Source organism: Manis javanica, chromosome 11 (genome assembly GCF_040802235.1).
Source record: "Manis javanica isolate MJ-LG chromosome 11, MJ_LKY, whole genome shotgun sequence".
NCBI lineage: Eukaryota > Metazoa > Chordata > Mammalia > Pholidota > Manidae > Manis > Manis javanica.
Window position 1 is genome coordinate 4,301,272 of NC_133166.1, and position 20,407 is coordinate 4,321,678.

Genomic DNA, 20,407 nt, shown 5'->3' on the forward strand with positions numbered 1-20,407 from the left:
CTCCAGAGGAAGAGTAGCCAGAGTCCCGGAAGTGTTACCAATACAGGAAATGAAAACCCACAATGAAAGCATTTTACAGTTGAAGACAATGAAGCCCAGGCTGTGTGGTTCAGTGATGCAGCCGATGGCAGACACTGATGCCACCGTCATGCTGGGAAGTGACTTTCTCCACACCTTGGTGGTCACAGTCCCGGGTACCGAGCACCACAGAGGACCTGCGCCCTCTGTACATGGTCTGCTTACCCCAGAAACAACCCTCAGAGTGAACGCCCTCCCTGTCTTAACTGTGGGGAAACTGAGGCTCGGCTGGGGAGTGGCAGAGCTAGGATGGGAACTCAGGTAGACACAATTGCATAATCCATGCCTAAGGAACAGATGAGGGGAGACCTCCAGGACCAAATGGGGAGATGCTGTCCGGGCCTCAAGGGAAATCTGCTTAAAAAGCAACATGTCAAATGCTACGATCAGATCGTGTTCTGGGAAGCACGTGTTGGCTTCATCTGGGAACAGTGCCAGTGGCCAGCCCAGCCTCCTAAGTGAGTCAGGAGTCCCCTGGCAGGGCCTGACACCAAATGGTAATGGCATTTCTGGAGCACCGGTCTCTTCCCGAGGGCACCCACTCGGCAGGGGAAGAGCAGGTGTGCATGTCCTGTTCGAGTCCTCACAAATATTCAGGAAACTCTAAGCTTTAACAAGGTGAGGGAGTTAGGGTGAAGTTTCAGATGACTCCATAGGGACAGGGACAAGCATCCAGAAACAAAGCACAGGAGTAATTACTGAAATGGAAAACAGGTCCTCTGGCAGATGTCCTTCACCAGGAGGGAAGAAGGACAATGAGGGACTTGCTAACAGTCCCGAGGACAAGACTATAGGAAATGAGCTGAAATTACAGGAAGCGCAGGTGTCGGGGAGGGAAGAGAGAGGGAGGGGTTAGGAGGCTGTCTCTCAGAGAACCATCAAGCCAACAGCTGCTCCCCAAAGAGGCAGTTTCTGGCCCTTGAGGAAACCTCATTTTTGCCATATTGTGATTGAGTCTTCCGGAGAAATCTGTTTTCTTGACTGAAAGCTGGTAAACCAAAGCAAGCTGTTTTAAAGCCATTTGAAGCTGCTGATGTCAAACAATTTTTTTCTGAAAAAACAAAACAGAGCACTTAAATTGCCAGAAGCAGAGCTACAGAAGCATTCAGAGAGTTCTAAGGGAGGGTGAGTCAGTCAGGGGTGGCCCAGCCTCCCTGTTTGGGGCCACAGCATATGTGGGGCGGTAAGAACGCCTACTGCCCCTCTCCTCATGACGTCGCACAAGTGGAGACCCACTGAGTTCAAGGACAGTTGCAGAAAGCAAAGAAGTAATGCCAGAAATCTCCTGGTGTGAGTCTGAAGTCAGAAGCCAGTTGGAGGGGATGGCAGTGATTCAGAGTTCTTGGTGGGTTTTCTGAGTCCTTCCTCTTACCCCAAAATCCACTGGCCAGCCTTGTTTCAGCTCTTAATTGGTTTGCAGCCAGAGCAGGTGAAACGGGTGGTTTATCTCTACCCCTTCCTACCATCTACTTCCATCCCCTCACCAAAGCTGTCAATTTAACTTTCTAAATATCTCTTGAAATCAAATTATTTTATCCCCGTCTCTCCCCCTGGTGTTTGGACCATGGTCGTCTCGGCCTCAATCACCATGGCAGCCTCCTAACTGCCCCCCCACCCCCAGCTCCTTCAAAGCTTTACCCAAGCAGAAGCCAGAATGAGCTACTTTCCCAGTGTTTTATTATGAAAAAATTCAAACAGAAGGAAAGTTGAATTATACAATTCTCTCACCCACCTCTTACATTTTACCATTACCATGTGTGGATAAAATGAGAGTGCCTGTGGCCAGGATTCTCACCTGGCTCTGGTTGACTAGCTCACTGCACACCTGTGGGCAGTACATGGCTGTTGATTCTATATAAAGATCTCTGCCCAGTGTTCTGGGCACACCACAGTGGCAAGGCTGCAAGGCTGCAGGAGAGCAGAGCAGAAGCTGCAGCGATGGCAGCGCCGAGGACAGAGGCCCAGAGGACGGCTGTGCAGGACAACTGTGCAGAGAGGCCCCGAGGACGGCTGTGCGGGATGGCTGTGCGAGCAGAGAGGCCCAGAGGCAGAGACTGGCCTGCTGCATGCAGACTCACTCTGAGTGAATGGGATTCTAATGACTGACCTGCCACCTGGAAATGAAATTGTGTATAACCCTTCCAGCCCAAGAACGTTTTCCTGTCCTTTTCTTTGGTGACATTGAATCCATAGCAAACTTGCCTGGGGCTGAAACCCATTGGCAAGACACCATGTTACTATATTTTTTGTCATACAACTAGCCAACTATCCAACTATCTAGTCATCCACCTGTCCTCTTATTTTTCATGCATTTCAAAGTAAATCAGTGCTCTAACTCCTAAATAATTTGTGCATGCATATCATTAATCAGAGTTCAATGTTTGACTGCAGGGTTTTTTTTTCCTTTCAGAATGATATTCTTAAAAGGTAAATATGGTGATGACATTCCCATGTTTAAAACCCCTCTACACCTAAAATAAATCTCAAATCCTTAACATGGCAAACAGGTGCTGTTTGATCTGGTCCCTATTTACTTTCCATGCTAATCTGTTGTCCTTTCTCTCATCTACACAGCAGGCGTTTGTTGCCCCTGATGCTCTATAATTGCCCTGCTGCGCCCCTACATCTGCGCCTCTGCTGGGTGGTTCTCGCATGTGACGTCTCTCACATCACGGCTCACTCTCTGAAGAGGCGACATCTACTGATCCCGCGGCTCAGAACAGATGGCTTCTCCTCGGGGAAACTGGCATGGACCCCCAAGGCTTGGTGAGTTGTTCTCTTGGGGCCTCACTTAAGCTTGTTGCCACCATGGCGTTGACCCCCTACCCTTGTAAATGCCTCTCGGCTCAGTAATGCTCACGGCACCAAACACAGGGCCTGGCCCAGAGTTTGTGGAGTAAATGAGGAGAAATACCTGAGCAGAATAAAATGGCATTTCTGACAAACATTGTTTTAGTTGACACCCCTCCCCAGTTTAACTTGACCGACCCTTCTCCTTGCCCTCCCTCCGTCTCCCCTCCCCTCTAGTGTAATGGGCCTTCCATCGTTCTCCCCTCTTCTTCCTCTTCTCTCCTTTCCCTCCCCCCTCCTTCCCAGTTCTCTCCCACCCTCAGACTTTCCCACTGGAACATCTTCAGTTTATCAGGATTTCTGGGAGGTCTCAGGGTGTTACTGCTGGGGCTTTCCATCACCACTCCAAGGAGGCCGCTTTTTAGGTCTAATTGCAACAGAAGACATGAGTGTGAAGCCTGCCAGGTGTTGAAGAGAGACCGAGTAAGCTGGGACAGAAAAACATCAAAGTCCTACAGGAGAGAGATTAGCTGAACATCAGAGTCGAGACAAAGGCAAACATGAAGAACACATACCTTTACTCTTCTGCTCGCTTCTCTTCTCAGGTTGCTACCTCCTTCTCTCTCCAACACAGTTTCTCTGGTGTCAGTGTCCTCCTACTAATTCAAACCAGACTGCTGCTGGTGTTAATAATAAGTAAGGTTTGCATGCAGATTTACAGTGTGCAACGGAGCTCAATACATTTTCTCTTGCAATCATTTGAAGATGCCTCCCTCCAACCGTCCCTGACCCCAGTTCCATCCCCACTACAATCCTGTCTCTCTCTGCCCCCCATACCTCCTAAAAGATCTGTGTATGATTATTGCTTCTCTTCTCACCTCACATTAATTTACCAACCACTGTTAGCTTCTCACCACCCCAGAGAAGCCACACTTGCCAAATTCACCAGCAACCTCCAAACTGTTCTATCCAGTGGGAAGAGCCAGGCCATATCCTGCTTGACCTCTCAGCTGCCTTTGACCAAGATAATTCCACCTGCTGTCTTGAAACTCATCTATTCCTCAATTCCCAGGGCACCTACTCTGTCCTAGCTTTCTTCCACATCTCAACTTGTTCCTTCTCAGTCTCCCTGGAAGGCTCTGTCTCCTCCAACTGCCATTTAAGTGTTTTCTTGAGCTCTGTCCTGGGCCTCTTCTTACTTATACTCTCTCTGTGCAAACTCCCTCCAGTGTGGCTTCAGTGATCACCCACATGTGGGAGCTCCTAAATCTGTCTAGTCCTGACCTGGAGAATTATGTGTGTGTGCGAGTGCGCTTATCTCCACAGTTTTACAAATATATGCACACCTCTCAAATCTCCAGTAATATTTTGCTTGGATTTTCCACAGCTACCTTATACTCAGTATCCATTCACTCTGCTTTTCTATGCTGCTTAATGGGACCCTATTCTTCTAGTTATCCAGGCCATAGACCTGGAGTTGTCCTGGGCTCCTCTTTCTCTCCCACCTTGTCTAAATACTTGAACATGACATGCAAAGCTCTTTATGGTTTGGCCGTTGGTTACTACAGTAACAACTCTTGCTCCCGTCCCCATCCTCACCCTGTGTCCGAAGGCCCAGCTATTTGCTGCTCTCTGAATGGGCCGCTGCCCTGAACCCTTCCCTGCAGCTCCGTCAGCCAGGAAGGCCTTTCCCTGCCTTTGCACTCAGCTGCTCTTCCTGTAAGGCTCTGCCCAGGCATCATCAGCTCTAGAAAGCCTGCCTTCACCCTTCCCTGGGCTAGGGGCCCTCCAATGGGTTCCCATCCTTTCTGTACTACTTGTTAGTATTGCATTTATTATGAGGTAATAGAATCTTCTACACATTGGCTTGCCCTCCCCATTTAGATTCTGAGTTCCCTGAGGGTGAGGACTTGTTATCTTTTTGTAACTAGCTCCTAGGACATTTTATGGTGCATGTAAGAGCCTCTAAACATTTGAATAAATGAACACATGAGTGCTATGTGCCAGGTTTGACAATCCACAGCGGCCTGAACCTCTATATGGAACCCAGTCTTTCTGAGCATATGAGTCTTGCCTCATCGTCCAATGTTTAGCACCCATTTGTTGAATAGCCCATCCTGCCAGTCTAGTATGTCTAAATAGACACAAACCTATCCGTACCTCCTCTGTGAGGGCCTTGAAACACATGTTCTTTTAGAGTGGGACAATTTTGTGTGGTTAGAATACATATGGTCCAGGGACCCCATCCAGGCACAGCTGCTTACTGCATGACCCTCAGCACCGCTGTGTTTTCCTGCCACTTCCCCATCCCCACACAGGATGTGAACCAATACTGGTGTTAGTCTTAGAGCTGGAACCATCCTATCCTTCCTGGGGAGAGAGACAGACAGACTCCCAAATCCCAGCCAGACTGAATTATCTTTAATACTTTCAATGCTCTTGCTTCAGGCCTTTGCACATGCTCTCCCTTTCACCTGGAACCTCTTTCCTCTCCTCAGCACTCTTAGTACCTGCCCTTCATTGGTTTATTTCAGTCCTTGATTTGGAACAGTCCACATTCAAGGAGGTTAGGTGTCCCTCCTGGTGCTCTCCCAGCCCTTGGGTTACCTCTGTGAGGATGCCATGCTGTCCTGTAATTGCTTGCTGACTTACATGTTCCCTACTTGGCTGAAAGCTCCTGGACCAGTAGAGACTGTGTCTGTTGGTTTCGCAGGTGTCATACCATGCCTGGGACACAGTACACACTCAGTAGGTATTTGTTAAATGAACACTTTTTTTTTTTTTAAGAAAGAATCTCTCATGATTCATTTTTACTAAGATGCTGACCAGGAAAAATTCTGGGAAACCTGGAGTTTCTGTGTATGGTCAAAGTTATAGGTGTTGTGTTTATGTGATGTGCAGGCTTGTGGATTTCTACCTTTTTTAAAAAAAAACTGTTCTTCTGTCCTTCATTTCCCTCCCACTTATTAGTCAGTGGCCTGTGCTTGGAAGATCTTGTCTTGTTCATCTTCCTGACTCCCCATGTTGACTGTCAGGTTAGCAGATGTGGCTGGTGAATTGTTTTTCTCTTAGGCATGCATTCATTTTCAAGCTTAATGAATGGAATTGGATTAGTTTATTTCATAGACTAAAGAAAAAAATACATCTTTCTGTATTTGTTTTAGTCTTTATGTCTTTGTCTTACATTGAAAATGTCTTGAGAAAATGCACAGAAGGGTTGGAAGGTCTAAAAGTGTATTTTGTGGTTTATGGAAATAAAGTGGTAGAAAGTCAACAGTTTAATGTGGCAGATATTTGGCACCTTATGCCTTTGTGCCTACAATGAAAATACAGAGAGGGGAAGAATCAATTTTCCTAGAGGCCGTGGGTAAAACTGCCTTCTGGTAATGCAATGATTAAGCAGTCGCCATTTCTAGAAAAGTGAATTTTGTGGTATTTCAGTGACTTCTATTATAGACCAACATGATATAATGTTATGTGATGCTCTTGAATGTTTTATATTTACGTTTTAAGTTAAGACTTAATTGTCTGGAAAATGGTTATGAACATTCAATGATTCCACTTCACAAAACTAGATTTTTAACTTGCTAAGTGTCTCCTCATGCTTGACTTAATGGTTCTGTTTTAGATCAAAGCTTGTGGAATGTCTGATTGCCATGGATACTGGGGCTTAAGAGGAACTGTTGAGTCATCTTACTATCTTATCCTTAAATGTCAAGTACTGCACCTATCTCTAGAAATGTGGAAATTCTTTATCTGCTCCAAACTCCCTGGCAGGTGGTTTCTTTGGATCTGAAAGAAGTTTCCTGGGGCTGTTTCTACTGCAGGATGAATGTTTTTTTGGTTGGAGTGAAGAGACACGGGTCATAACTGTGTTCTGAAAATTGTACCTTCTCCATTCCAGGAGAAAGGGCAAGTCAACCAAAGTTTCTTAAGCATTACTGTTCCATGTCCTGTACTAAAGTCCTTGATAAACCTCATCTTACTGCATTGTCTGCTAGTCAGGGGGGCAAAGATTGTGTCTAGTTCAGTACTGTTTGTGTCTAGCCAAGGGCAAAGATTGGGTCCAACTCAACACACAGTTTATATTGACTGATACAAATGATTGCTGAATGAATGAGTAAATAACCCTGCATAGGTATTATGACCCCATTTTACAGATGACCTCAGAGTGATAGTGTTCTGCAAGTCCCTTCTCTGTTCATTTTTCTTATTTTCTTTCTCTTTTTCAGACTGGATAATTTTAATGAACTTGTCAAGTTACCAATTCTTTCTTCTGTGAAATCTGTTGAGCCTCTCTAGTGAATTCTTCATTTTAGCTATCGCCTTTTCAGCACAGAATTTCTTTTTGGTTCCTTTTTATATTTTCTGTGTATTGATGTTCCCTATTTGTTGAGACATCATTCTTCTGGTTTCCTTCAGTTGTCTGAGCATGATTAAGTTAGTTGATTTAAAGTCTTTGTCTGGTAAATCCACTGTCTGGGTTTCTTCAAGAACAGTTTCTGTCAATTTATTTTCTTTATCCTGAGAATGGGCCGTGCTTTCCTGTTTCTTTGTATATTCATACTTTTTTTGTTGAAAACTTAACATTTTGAATAGTATAATGAGATATTTCTAGAGAGTCTTGGAATGCCCATCCTGCCTTCTCTGGATTTTTTTGTTTCTTATGGGATGCAGTCATCCATTGGTTTAGTGATTTTCCTAAGTGATTTTGCAAAGACTATATTTCTTGTCATGTGTACTCATGCATGTCTCTCTCATCTCAGTCAGCCAGTGAATTGAGACCTATTTCTTTAAATGCCTGGGGCCAAAAAGAAAACAAAACAGAAAATGCTTTGCATTATTTTCACTCTTTACAGATAGTTTCTGAGCAGGATTACTTTTTACTTAGCCAGACCACCAACAACTCTGTATTAACTCTTACCTCCTGTTACATGGAGCCCAAAGATCAGCCAGAGGTGCATGCTTAGGTTTTTTTCTGAACATGCATTAGAAGCTTGGGCATGTGCATGGCCCTCCAGATTCCCTAGTACACCTGGGAACACTTCACAGCCTTTATTCCCTTATGTATCTTCCTCCTCAAACCTCTCTACTCAGGATTTTTCATCTGTATACTGCATATCTTATTTTCCATACCTTGTTCAAGGTAAAAGTCAGTAGTATAATGCTCTTAAATGCTTTAACAAATGCTTCCCAGGAGACCATTCCAGCGCTGAGAGAATTCTGAGGTATGTGGGGTCAGGAGGCAGCACAAGCAAAGGCAAGCCTCAAGGAACCACCAGACATGACAAAATGCACAGCTACAATATTTTGATAACAAGATCTGCATTGCTGCCTTGGGTACCAGCAAGTTGCACCAGTGGGAACGTGAAGCACTAATACCTTGACCACTGGCCAAGTTGGGGAGTGGGGGATGGTAGGTGGGTGAGCAAAAACACCATATACTCTCTTACTGAAATTTAGCAGGCTCTTTCTCATTAGTGCTCCCAGTTGTAATTTTAAATTACAGTCTCAAGTCTGACAGTTTTTGTCAACTTAATGTTTTCTTCAGTGAAAGGATGAATGCTTAGAGTTTCCTAGTCTGCTCTTTTTGGTGATATTGGTCCTCCAAGTTTTTTAAAAAACATGTAACAGGAGGTAAGAATTAATACAGAGTTGTTGGTGGTCTGGCTAAGCAATAAAGTAATCCTGCTCAGAAACTATAAAGAGTGAAAATACTGCAAAGCATTTTCTGTTTTGTTTTGTTTTTTGGCCCCATTTAAAGAAATAGGCATTTAGACTTTTTTTAAAACTTGGATTCTGTGATTTCATGAGTCACCAAGATTTTGGAGTCCATTGGAAGGTTTGGAGAAAGCCCTTAATTTTAGACCATGTCCATGTTTTTATCCTTTTATAACAGTGTCTATTTTTCCAGTCACTTTTAATGTTGCATCATATTCTAACATATGAATATATACTATAATTTTTCAATCATTTCCGTAGGGATGACCTTCCAGTTCTTTCCAATTTTCTGCTTTTCTAAATAAAACTCATAAGCATTATTTTATGCAAGTTTTTGGTTTTTGAGGATTCCTAGAAGTGAAAACATCAAGTCAACTTTTTGAAAGTTCTTTAGACATTTTTGAAACAATTATATTCCTATCAGTACTGGTTGGATGATCATAGCAAAACCTTCCTGACAGGACATATTAACATTCTTAAACCTTTGCTGATACAACATTGGAAATATAGTATATTTAAATAATTTTATATACTTAAATATATTTAAATGTAGTACATTTAAATAATGTTTGAATTAGTACTTTGTAGTACCTACCTCATAATGTTTTGAGATTAAAAGAATTAATATGTAAGAAGTACTCAGGATAACACCTGGTGCATAATAAGCATTATAGTAGCTCTTGTTATTTTTATTGTTAGTTTGTAAATTGTGTCTTTTGCTTATTTTTTTTTTTAATTGGGCTTTTATAAGTTTTCTTTTACCTGTTTATCTGTCTGACATCTATCTATCCATCCTTTTGTTCTCGATTCCATTTTAATGCCTCTTGGTCTTCAAAGTATCCGTCTACCAAACTCCACAACTAAATGGAAAAAAGCCAGCCAACTCTCAGGAGAGGAGAGGTCTTTCTGGAGCAGCATTTCTCTAGAGTTTGTATAAATAACCACTTCATCAGCATCACCTGAGACACGATTTAAATGATGGTTCCTGGATTCTACCCCTCAGATTCTAATTCACTAGGTCTGGGCAGGGCCCAGGAAGGTCAATTTTTTTAAGAGGTTCCTCTCGTGATTCTAAGGCTCATGAAAGTCTAGAGAACCATCCCAGATAACAGATGTGAATTAGTCAAGGCTTACCTTCTCCCCACTTTCATGGCCCTCTTATCTTCTCCCTCTCAATGAATGCTATTATTATTGGTGAGGGTTTGAATGAGAATTTTTAATATTCAGATACTGTTTCATCAATCTGCATGATTCCCTCGCTGAAAAGCCAGAAGTTCCCTCTCTTCTAATCCACCTCCCTGGGCCCTGGTTTCTCAGTCTGTGAAGCAAGGGGGAGGACTAGGGCCAGACCCTCTTGTGCTTCTCCTGTCACCTTACACGCCCACATACTCCTTGCTTCTGGGTTTGGTCATCCCCTTACAAAAAAAACAAAATGCAGCTAAGTACATTTGAAGATCTAATTGGCTACATCCAATGACTCATTGACCGGGAAGCATCCCCTACAGCAAGTAGAAGGGAGCTCTGAGGAGCTAAACCAAATGGCAGTTTTGTTGGCAGCAAAGGGGTGGGTCAAAGAAGTCAATAGCAGAAGAAAAGAAGGGATTGTTTTAGGCAAGATCATCTTTTAGGAGAAGGGCTATCATGCAGATCACCTCACTAGTGCTGGTCAGGAAATTCCAGCTTGACTGTTTAAAGATCACATTCCTGCCATTAATCTTGGTTTGTTGTCTTGGGGGACAAGTAACTTCATTTTGGGCTTTCTTCTTTCTTTTTTAACAAAACACCCTTCTTCAGATGACTGCTCCTGTCTCCACTCCCTTCATGTGGAAGATCTTCTCTGTTCTTTTGGCACCCACTCCTTGTTATGGCAGCTGGTTGGTTTATAGGGATAGGACCTTCTCTGGATCTTTAGACATGAGATCAAACCCATCAGGTTAATCTCTCTGCCATGGCGAACACTAATAAAACACACAGCTCACATCTTCTGCCACATAGGGAAATTTAAATCTCAATGATGGGGAATGGAGCCGATGTGCAGAGCAAAGCCCTGGTATGAGTTTGGAAGAAAATGCCCAGCAGCACCCATAACTTTCCTAATCGTTCATGGGACACCCAATACTTTCAGATACACTGTCTTTTGGGCTTACTCTATTTCAAGTTGGATTGCTGCCATTTGCATACCAAGGATTCCTAACATACAAACTTTCTTTGGTATTTTTGTCTCAGCATGGTTGTATGATTACCTCTTTTCCTAAGAGTTGGAGTTCTTGCACCCACTGGTAAGAGAAAGGCAAGAAATTGTTTTAAGTGGTAGCATAAGCAGCTCAGCTTGAAGGGCACTTGCTTCTCTCTCAGGTGGGCTATCAGCTGACCTTTTGTCTCTAGAGCTAAGGCATTAGGAAACATGAGATGAAGAGAAGAAATAGATATCTTCTGTGCTCAGTATAACTTCTAGCTGGAGGGAGATTGCATTTAACAATTGTGTATTGAAGACTGTATCATGTCCTCTGTCCTAGACTAAATTCGGATCCTCCTTTTTGAAGCTCAACTGCCTCCCCTTGGGTTGGAGTCACACATAAAGAAACAGAAGCCCATAATTCTAAAATGAATTAAATCACAGTTTGATCCTTGAACATTATAGGCTTGAACTATGCAGGTCCAGTTACATGTGAAATTTTTTCAATAAATATGTTGGAAATTTTTTGGAGATTTGCAACAATTTGGGAAAACATTGTCTTTTCTCTAGCTTACTTTATTGTAAAAATACAGTATATAATACATATAACAACAAAATGTGTGTTCATCAACTGTTCATGTTGTCAGTAAGGCTTCCAGTCAACAGTGGGCCATTGTAATTAAGTTTTGGGGGATTCAAAAGGCACAAATGGGTTTTCAACAGTACAAGGGGTCGGTACCCCTAACTTTTGCATTGTTCAAGGGTCAACTGCATTTCAAGCTTTATTCAACATCTTTGTAACAAAATGTCCATAAAAAATATATTAAACATCTCCTTTTTCTCCATTCTCCTTCCTTCTCACTCAATATCCATCGTGTGTGGCAGCTTCTCTCAAACTCTCCTCTCTCTGAAGTCTCCCAAGTTATAAACTCAACCTACTCATGCTGCTTTTTTCCTGTTCATCTTTTTTTGTTTCTTACTCCATCCTTTGTGCCCTCCCTTGCCATGACTCTATGCCAGTTCAGAGGTAAAGCCGTTAGGTCTATCCAGCTTGTCTAGTTATTCTCACTATCCATCATTCTGATCTGAATAATAATGTCCCAGGAGTGAGCTGGCAGAATAGATGTCCCCCTGGTGGGTGGAGGTGTGGAAGGGGCCAGTACCCAGTCACTGACGATCTGTCTGCATGGCTAGCCGCATGAACGAGCTGGTGAAAGGAAAGGAGGTTGTGCGAACTCGACAGTCCAAGCAGTTTTATTGCTAAACCTGGGAGGGACCCCTCTGTTCTGGCCAGCAGAACAAAGAAAAAAGGGGTCTCTAACAGGCCAAGAGGCTTTTTACGGCCAGGTTTTTGGCAGGCTTTTTGAGGGGAGGGTTCGGGAAAGGTGAGCTTGTGGCTTGCTGATGTGTCCCCTGGAGAATGCTTGCTTGTAGCCCAAGTAAGATGAAACCTTGGTCTCTCTGAGATGGTGGGTGGGCTTATTCAAAAAGGTGGCACTCATGTCCGGATTCTATCAGCTGGGACCCAGGCCTCCATCTGAGTTCAGATCTGTTAAGAATCAGCTTTCCCACCATAAACATAAACCCAGCATTAGGCAGGAAAATAGATAGGAGCGGGGTGGAAAGAGAATAAGGCCAGGAAAGCCCACTAAAGGAGACCCAGAGTTAAATGAGTTAATCAATTTAAGCTAAAAAAGCCAGGAGTAACTTGACCTGGAATGTTTGATTATTCCCCAGATAAAGAAAAATACCTCAGTGTAGCCCATGTCTTTATTGTGTTAATCTGCAGGCCCAGATTTTTTTTACTTACCTATATTCTGTTTTTAATCCTTCAGCCCTAATCAAGTAATTTGCAACCTGGGCAACTAACTTAGCATGCAGGCCCAGCTGTAAACAGCATAGTAAAATGCAGGAGGGATTCCATCTTAAAGATAAGGTCGCATTTTAATACCCAGGACTCTAAGAAGTAAGATTCTTATTCTTTAGCAAACAGACAATAACTCAGCCCACCTTGGAGGAAGGGCAGGTGGTCTTGCTTGTTTTGCTCCCAGGCCAGGAAGCTGCTGTCCTGGGAGGGAATCAGAGCAGTACATTTCCTGTGTTAAGCTAATTTTACAGAACTACCTGGAGGACTGAGACCACTTAACAAGTCCACACCCCTAGCCCTTTGTCACATTCCTGAAAAAATATTTAAGAGGGGGAAACCCCAAACTTTTGGTGTGTACCTCCCTCTGAGGTCGCCCGCACTTTCTGAGTGTATAACTTTAATTTTTTCCCAAACTTTCAGGGCGCTCCTCTCTCTCTGAGGTCACCTTCACTTTTTCTCTTAGTAACTTTAAATAAAACTTTTACACTGCTTCACTGCTGTTACTCTGCCCTTCCATTCTTTGTTGCGGTAGAAACAAGTACCAAGGAAAATACACAATGCTGCCCCCGACCCATAGCACCAGGACATGGCTCTTTTAAAAAAAAAAAAACCTCTTTCAGCAGCTTTATAAACTGAGCTGCTCATACTAAGCCAGGCAAAACTAATGAAAAAGGGAACATCATAGCCCCACAGATCTTGGGGGCTATTCCCCTGCCCAACTAGGTCTTTTAGGAATATAAATGATGTGGAGTTGTTTCTCCCTGGCCTGAAGAATTACCTGCTAAATAACAAGCCTGTTGTTTGTTCCAACCACTGATGAGCTGTTATAGGAAAAGCGAAGTGCTACAGGGCCCACCATGTGAGATTTACTTTGGCCTGCTAAAGGCCTAGCTGATTCTTTAACTTAACCTATATGCTGTTTTTTCCTCCTCCAGCCCTTAATCAAGGAATCTGCAACCTGGGCAGGAGAGGAGCATCATGATCAATTTAGCAAACAAGCCCAGCGATAAACAGCGCAGTAAAAACAGGAAAGAGTCTATCTTAAAGCGAAGTTGCATTTTAAAACCCAAGAAGTTAAGAAGTAAGATTCTTAACATACTCCTTAGCAAACAAACAATAACTCAGTCCACCTTGGGAGCAGGGCAAGAGGTCGTATGTTCCCAGAGGGAAGCTGCTATCCTGGGGAAGAATCGGATCAGTAAATTTCTTGTGTTAATTTTGCAGAATTACCTGGAGGACTGATAAGAGGAGAAACTTTATGTCACTCATCAAAAATAAACAGTGCCCCCCTAACAAAGATGCCTCTCTCAGGAAATATTTGAGCTTAATGATTTGAAGGACTCAGTTCTGTGATAATCTGAGAGAAGAGTGTTCCACGATTCCCAATGTACAAAATCCCATGCTGGGCACATGGAATTTGGGTAAAATTAATCCCCATACCTCCAGATACTAATATAAGAATTGCTTGGGTTGATATGAGTCACAGTTAACCTTGTAAGCCAGTATATAGTGAGAAACTCAAAGAAAGGCATAAATGTAGTCCCTGGCTCAGGGGAAAGAAGGTGGCATGTACCCTACTTCTCTTCCTTGAGGAATAACATCCCATTCTCAGATTCAGTGGAGAGCCACAAATGTCTATGGAATCAGGTCTATCAGTTTTGAAACAGTCATGGTTCCTTTTGTTTATGATAGAAAAATTGCAAACATATCTTTGTAGAAAATAAAGTCAGAGCAAAGCATAGCACTTTAATATGATTTGATGGCACCATGATTGCGCAATCTTCATCCTGCAGTGCTGATAGGAGGATATCCCTCTCCCCCGGCTTCTTGTCTTCTTACAGAGGGGCATCGGTAGTGTTGCCCTGCCATCTCATTCAAACTCCCCTCAGACGAAGGAGTGACTTACATGGCATCTTTGGGATAAGGGGTGGGCACATGTGGTCAAAGACACCACTTTGGGGGTATCACTCTTTCATGCTGTGAATTACCCAGGATTGCTTTCATGCTGTAATTTTCCAGGTACACACCCTATTCAGGAAGCCTGCGGATGCTTAGCACTGCTTGTGGTAGGGCAGGGAAGCCCTGTTTGAGGTTAGTATTCAGAAGCCACATTTTACAATATGGACTTTAGGGGTAATAAAGCCAGCATTTAACTGTCCATTTGCCTTCTCTATTTCTAGGAGTTCCAATCTCAGATGAGGAAAAATAATGGCATTTATTTGGCCTACCTCAAACCCCTACAGAATTTTGGTTTTCTGTCAGTAACATCTTGATTGTCCATACTGGACTCAAGCATTCCTAGTTTTGTACTAATATATACACTTCTTAATATATATATATATTTTTTACTATTTCAGCTTATTTCTTGGAAACTTCAATTACTTGAAAGTGATTTCAAAAGAGAAGTTTCTTCCCCTCAATCAGGACATTGTAGTGTCTAGTAAACATTTAGTGCTTAGTAGAAACAGGCCTTACAGCAATGTTTTTCAAACTGTAGGTCAGAACTCATCAGTCATGATGTCAGTTTAATGGGTCATGACAGCATTTTAAAACAATAGAATAGAAACTATTAGTATGTATTGCAACAAAGGATTATTTTATGAAAGTGTTGCTTTACTTACATTTGTGTTTGAAAGTATACACATATGTGTTGATGGGCATGGAACTGAGTGATGACATAAAAAGTAATTTGGGGCAAAAACTAGTTATTTACCAGTGAGCACACAAATGGACAATATCTCACAGTCACTTTTGTTCTCAGGATTGGATCGGCTGTGTGATTGAGGTTTAGTTAGTGGCTGACAGTGGAAGTAATGAGTATCTTTCCTAGGTCTGGTCCATAAAAACCCACCACACGGTCCTCTCCCTTTTCTGTTTCTCTGTACCACCTGGAGGCTAAATACTGAGTCCAGGACAACCACGGAAACTATTCTGAAGATGACAGTCTTCATCAATGTGGATCCGTGGACACCTATGTAGAATAGACCCCCTTATCACCTCCCCTCCCCACATCTACTCACCGATGGGACTCCATGGGAATGAGAAATGAACTAATATGGTACTCTCCTGGGATTGGGGAGCTTACGTGTTTCAGCAGCTAGCTTTACCTTAACTAATAGATATTTCTCACTCTCTGTTTAAGCACTGCTGTGAGAGCTAGAGGACATTATACTAAGTGAAATATACCAGACACAGAAAGACAAATGTTGCATGATCTCACATCGTGTGGAGTCTAAAAAATAAAAGTTGAACTCATAGTTATGGAACGTAGAATGGTGGTTACCAGAGTCTGGGGATGGAGGAAAAGGGGAGATAGTGGTCAAATGGGTACAAAATTTCAGTTGTAAGATGAACCAGTTCTGGAGACCTAATGTACAGCATGATGACCATAGTTAATAATAATGTATATTTGAAATTTGCTAAGAGTAAATCTCAAGTGTTTTCACCATACACACAAAAAAGTAACTATAGGGAATGATGGATATGTTAATTAGTTCACAGTAATCATTTCACAGTGTATACATACATCAAAACATCACATTGTGCATCTTAGATAGATACAAGTTTTATCTGTCAAAGAACAGAGCCACTGTGAGTCCATTAGTGATTTAGATCCCAGACAGCGACACGACATTTCCCTGTAACCTACTCCCATGCAGCAGGAGCTCGGGGGGTAAAACTGCAATTCTCCTAATATGTTTCCAGCTTGACTGATACATCTCTTACTGTGTTGCCCTGGTGACCCCAGAGAAGCCACATTTGTTGAGAGGGATGGGTATCAGCATTTTGATTGACTGGAATTTGTGCAGTCAAAAGAGAAGTGGAAAGGCCACTCTCAGCCAGGAACCAGTATGAGTTAAAAGCATGGATTTAAGGTAACTCAATGCATCTGGTTACACTTACAGATGCCCCACAAAGTTTCTCTACCCCATAAGACAGGTGTCCATTTTACAGATGAGTACCCTAAAGCACAGAGAGGTCAAGTCACTTACCCTAGACCCACAGCTAGGTAATGACAGAAGCCAGGTTAGATCTAAGCATTTGAAGTGAAAGTCTGGGCTGCTGGCTGTAGGGTGCTGGAGGGGTGGCTCTTCTATTATGAACTGCCTCTGAGATAAGCTGCATATTATAGACAGCTGGCTTAGGTTACCAGGAAAATGGGGGCTGTTACTGAGATTCAGAAACTAGTTTAAATGCCAACTTTGTGTTTATATATGACTTTTTTTAACTTAACTCCCTCAAAGATTTGTGTTAATATGTAGGAGGCAATGTAGTACAAGGCAGGAGATATGAAATACTTACTAGAAGGGCTATTTCTTCAAATGAGACCTATGTGAACACTCCCTGTCTAACACATATAGGAGCAGAGATGTTCGGGCTGGAGCAGGGTCAGGACGCCTGGAGCTCCACTCTGCAGGCACTACCCCACGCTACCCCTCCTTGCCTTGCGCGAGGCTCATGGGGCACATGACTTAAAGCCACCAATACAGAGGATGGAGCAGGGATTTGAGAGCTAGACGGGCCTGCCTGCCTACTTGCTTTTCCATTTTATTTATGCACTCATTCATTGCTCAGTAAACACTTATGCAAGACTGTGGGATAGACTCAGCCTTGAATCTTGGCCCCACAGTTCATTAGCTGTGTGACTTTGACATCTTCCTCAGTCTCACTGGATTTCCATTGCCTCCTCTGCAAATATCCACAGTGGTAACTGCTCCGTAAGCCTCCATCTGCATGTGTGCCCCCCCACCTCCACCATTAGTGGGTGTGCTCCGTGGATGTGTGTTCCTTCTTCACTTACGGTGCTGATCTTTCGAATCTGATGCAATTCGGAGTAAAACTATTTTTAAAACATGTCACGTACACACAGAAACATTTTTAGGACAGATCTACATGTTTCTGTTCCATGCTCTTTTCTTTCTTTCAAAGCTGTGTGCTGCTTTGAAAGATGTCTTCTTTGTTCCCCTCTTAGCTCTAGTTTAAGACTACTTCTCAGCTCCGGTTCTTGGCCTTGGCACGCAACTACCCGTTTTACCCATCTTCTCATTTCCTTGGCCTGAACATCCCCCACTCACTCTCTCCTGGTCTCCTCCAGAGCAGCTGACCCCTGCATCTCCCTCAGCATCTGCCGAGCCCTCACCCTTACCTTCCCTGATCCAGTTCCTTCCCAGAGTATCCTGCAGGCGTTACCAAAGGCTGCACCTTCATCTCTCTTCTTGGTAAAATCTGTTCCTTCCCTGCTGGTGGGGGACCAAGCAGAGCCCAGCTTCAGGAGTAGCCACTAATGACTGGCCTTAGTGCTGAGCAGGCTTCTAACAGTTTCCACTAGCAACCGCATAGGGTATTTAAAATCATACCATTAGTGTCCACAAAGAAGCCTTCCGTTTTCTCTAAGGTCAGCACATCATCCATTACACAGATAGTGTAATGGCTAAGAATAGTGCCCTTGGAGTTCCACGGCCCGGATCTAAATGCCCACTCTTGTATTAGCAGTGTAATGTTGCAGAAGTTGCTTGATTTCTTTATGCATTGTCTTTCTTATCTGAAGAATGAGCCTATTAATAGTATGTGTGGCAGAAATAAGATGATTTATTTAAAATGCTTAGAACATTGCTTAACATAAAAAGCATTCCGTAAGTGCTGTATATTATTATCATTATCATTCTTTTTTTTAAAATGGTGCTTGGGATGGCATTTTGAGACCTCTAGAGAGTGAGGAATAAAGCTCAGATAAATCCTAAGAACTCAAACCTCTGCCAGGGTGCATGAGAGAGAGACAAAGCAGAAAGGGCCTCCAGAAGACAAACCCTTTGTGGATTCCTTTAGATTTTTATCATGAAGTGGGGAGATTGTGTTCACGTGCTTGGGTCTTTTGCTGCCTGCCTTGTCTCTCAGGATATGGTGGGCACACAAGCATGACTGCAGCATGAGTCAGTGAATGAATGGATGAGAAGTGAATGAACCAATAAGTGAGTCACTGGTGCTGGAATGAACTGAACAGCCACATCCCTCTCCACAGTCTGGTTTTTCATTGATCATACTTCACCCAAACACAGGTCTACTCTGTTCTAATCTCTTTCAAATTAAGAATACTGTTGGTCATTGTGCATTGGCCTCCATCTGCCTCCTACACACACACACACACCAAAAATAGGATTCTCCACTTGTGGCTGTGCTTCCTGGGCTTTGTGACCCTGCCAAAGCCCTCTGTGGTCAAGAGGTCTGCCCCTCTGCTTCCCTTCTCCAGGACAAACAGCAGAGACACATCTATCTGTCAAAGAGAAAGCTGATGCTGTCAGTAGGTCCTGGCATTGTCCTGGAGGACAGTCATCGGAAGGCAGGAACATTCAAGAGTGACAGGACTGAATTTCCTTGCAAGAACTGTTAGACTCAAATTTCATATGGAGAGAATTTTCATGTGAGGCTGGCCATAGAGTAACATTTTCCTGCTGGGCATTTCTGTTTGGTGAGGCTCAGGTAAGCTCTGTTTTCCTAACATGGCATTGACATGAAGTACACTGGAGGAGACAGTGTGCAGTACATAACTTCAGAAAACTTCCAGGAGTGACCTGTGCAGGGGCTTCCCTTCAGTTTTCCCAATGCTCTGGAAGTGGAAAGAAGTCATGCTTGCAGTTTAGTCTGACCAAAGTAGTTTTAGCAGCAATTCACTTGAGCACAGTACACAGTGAGCTTGGATTGTCGCAATTGTGACAATTTATTGCTCTACTCAAGTACCTTCACCAAGGAGGAAATGATCACCTAGCATAAGGGGTGAAAAAGGAGGATTGTCAACAATTGTATATCAAGGTACCCTGTCAACTATCAAGTGTATCCCTGCATTCACTTATTGTCACTTATAAAATCTGCAGAAGTTGCAAATCTAGGATGTAGAGATGCCCCCATGACTGCTAAGCCTCATCAAAAACTACCTTGACATACTGAATCCAACAAAATAAAATGTAAGAGGAGTCGATGGAAAGTCTTACTTTTAGATCCAACTAGCAACTCTACCGACGAGGCTATGTATTATTAGCAATTCAGAGAGCTGGACTGGGGTCAGACCTGCCTGATTTGAATTCCATTCCACCCTTAAAGCATTGGGCAAATGGGGAAAATTGCTAGGCAGCCTCAGTTTTTCTCACATTTGGCTAATTATACTAGCCTTGAAAAATTAAGGATTCTATAAATTAATGCTTAATCCTATAAAATAAATGCCTGGAACTTGAATAAGTACTCAGTGAATTGGTTCCCCTTCTTCTGTCGGCCCTCACTAGGCCTCCCAGGCTCCAAGGGATTCCTGCTCCTGTTTTGTAATATCAGCGTCAGAACAAGAAGGGACACAGGGGTCTGCCCTGTCTCCATTGCAGGATGTAATTTGTTTCACTTCCTCTTAATATTTACCTAATTTAGGATTTGACTCTCAGCCATTGTTCAGTGTATTGGCAATTTCCATCCTTTGTCTTTACTTCTTTCCACAATATCTTTCTTGATGTGTCCTTGGTACTTACAGGGTCTCTTCCCTGTGGAGAGAGTTGAGATGAGTCAGCCAGGAGCACTTTGGGACAAATGCTAATACCACTCAATATCTATAAATTTGGTTTTTTTTTTTCCTTAATTTTGGGGGAAGCATATTGGGTGTGGCCAATCAACTTTGGTAATTTATGTTTTATTGATAATAATGACTATAATTTACTAACTAATGCTTACAAGTCCAGCATTCTGCTAAACACTTCAGAAATATCGATTCTTTGCAATTCTATTGTCAAGCTTGTTTC